The sequence below is a fragment of the Chelonoidis abingdonii genome, chromosome 2 (assembly GCF_003597395.2).
Source record: "Chelonoidis abingdonii isolate Lonesome George chromosome 2, CheloAbing_2.0, whole genome shotgun sequence".
In the NCBI taxonomy this organism is placed as follows: Eukaryota; Metazoa; Chordata; order Testudines; family Testudinidae; genus Chelonoidis; species Chelonoidis abingdonii.
The window spans coordinates 150,776,530-150,779,156 of NC_133770.1; positions in this window are offsets into that span (position 1 = coordinate 150,776,530).

Consider the following 2,627-nt stretch of genomic DNA (forward strand, 5'->3'; position numbering starts at 1 on the left):
CCCCGCCGTCCGATCTAGTGGAGGCTCAGATCTTTGCTGGCACAGTTAGCAGGCAAGTGGAAGGCTGCTGTAAGTCCTGACAGGCTGGGTTCCTGCGACGGACAGACCTGCTGTGCCCATGGACCAGCAGTGTCTGAATGCAGCCCGAGACCAGGCAGCACTGCAGGGAACCTGGACACCGGGTTTTCCCTGCAGGGTGGGAGATGGCACCCTGGTGAGCAGGGACTCAGAGAACGACGGGGGGGTTGTGGCTAATGAGCGCTCAGTCCAAGGCTGTGGCTAATGGCTCCCAGTTGAAGGCTGTGAGCTTCCCACAGGACACAGCCTGGCTGAGACCGTTACAAGAATCCCAGGTCCAGTGCTGGGATCCACACCCCAGGAAGGGTGGGGGGCTACTGGAGGGCGTCCCAACAATCACCTTGGAGCACAACTGACTCAGCCTATGGATGAGGAGGCCAAGAGGTGACGGGGCACCGTGCCCAGGTCCTGCTGCATGGATGAAGGTCTGTGTTTGTCCCGCATTCCCAGCAGTGACGGTTAAACACTGGGACAGCTCAGTGAGAAGGTGCTGGAATCGCCACATCTTGGAGTCTCAACACCTCAAGCTGATCACTTTATAAGCGCTAAGCTGTAAGCCGGCTCCTGAGAGGAACTCTACAGCCATGGGTCAGGCTGGGCTGTGGGGAGCCCTTCTGGCCCTGGAGTCTGTCTGCAAAGCTGCGTCTCCCTGGCTATCGCCCTCCGTTGTGGCCGCCAGCATGTGCAGAATGCCCTGCACCAAGATAACAATGGTAATCCAATGGCATGCTTCAGGGCTGCAGTTGTTCACCTGCAGGGGTCGGGAAGGAATCTTTCTCCCAGTGCCCAACTGGTCAGACCCACCAGAGCTTGCCCATGGTGAGGCCAGGACCCTGTGGGGGAGGGGGTGGGTGGCAAGTGTTTGGAGGTGGCATAGAGAATCCATTCTAGATGCCCAGCACATGTGCCTTTCCCCCAGGTCAGACTGGCAGTATCCCTTCCCTTGCAGTTGGGGGAGCAGATTGCCTGCTGGCATCATCTGGGTATGTTGTACCTGGTTAAGTCCCTGCCCTCTCAGGGACCTCGGGCATGGGCGCCCCTGTGACGTTATTAATATGAACTAGGACCACATACATCATTGTTGCAACCAAAATCCTGTAGTGGTACCAAATCTTGTATAAAGGGGGTCAAATAAGGTGTCTAAGACAAGGTTATGCTTTGGTTATGATTATGCTGTCTGGATGCATGTATCATTTTTGTATTTAAAGTTATAAGTATTGGTTCTTTCCTGTCTGTATTTCAAACTTGTGCTGTGCTTCTTGGGTGACGCCCTCAACAAGTTGGTGTCAGCTCTGCCTGGCCTGCTTGATGGCCCATTAAGGACCATCAGCGATACAAGTGACCCATTGAGAGAAGGCAGATACACCACGTGACTCGGCAAGGTATGCAGGGACCTGCCTATGGACAGAACTCTCAGGTTTTTCTATGCCACCTGCTGGATAGTTGTGTTTGGGACAAAGAAAGCAGAGACCACATGACAGGAGACTATAAAAGGCTGTTGCAGCTCCTCCATCTTGTCTTCAATCCTGCTTCTTACCTCTGGAGGGACTTTGCTACAAATGGAAGCCCTGAACAAAGGACTGAATGACCCATCCCAGCTGGGGATGTTCCAGAGACTTGATTTGAACCTGTAGTTTATTCCATCACTGCTACAAGCCTGAAGCAAGAACTTTGCCATTACTGTATGTCATTGATTCCATTTAACCAATTCTAACTCTCATCTATATTTTTTTCTTTTTATGAATAAACCTTTAGATTTTAGATTCTAAAGCAGGGGTGGGCAAACTACGGCCTGCGGCGCTGCCGGCACCGCATCCCTGTGGTCCCCAGACCAGGGGAGGCAGAGGGCTCCATGCATTGCCCTTGCCTCCAGTCACCGCCCCCGCAGCTCCCATTGGCCAGGAACAGGGAACTGCGGCCAATGGGAGCTTTGGGGGAGGTACCTGCAAGGGCAGCGCACACAGAGCCCTCTGCCCTCCCTCCCCCAGGGACAGTGCTTCCTGGAGTGCCCGGGTGGGGCCAGGGTACGCGCTTTAGGTCAGCGGCGTGAGGTCGGAGCTCAAACCTCTCCTGTACCCCACACCCCAAACTCCCTGCCCTAAGCACCCTGCCTGCACCTCACACCCTCGTGCACCCCAACCCCCTGCCCTGAGCCTCCTCGTATACCCCACATCCCTCCTGCAGCCCTACCCTGAACCCTCTCATATACCCCACACCTTGTGCACCCCAACCCCCTACCCTGAACCCCCTCATATACCCCACATCCCTCCTGCACCCTTGCCCTAAGCCCCCCCGTACACCTCACAGCCCTCCTGCACCCCAACCCCCTGTCCTGAGCCCACTCATACACCCCACATCCCTCCTGCACCCCAACCCCCTGCCCTGAGCCCACTCATACACCCCACATCCCTCCTGCACCCCAACCCCCTGCCCTGAGCCCACTCATACACCCCACATCCCTCCTGCACTCCTGCCCTAAGCCCCCCATACACCCTGCACCCCAACCCCCTGCCCTGAGCCCACTCATACACCCCACATCCCTCCTGCAC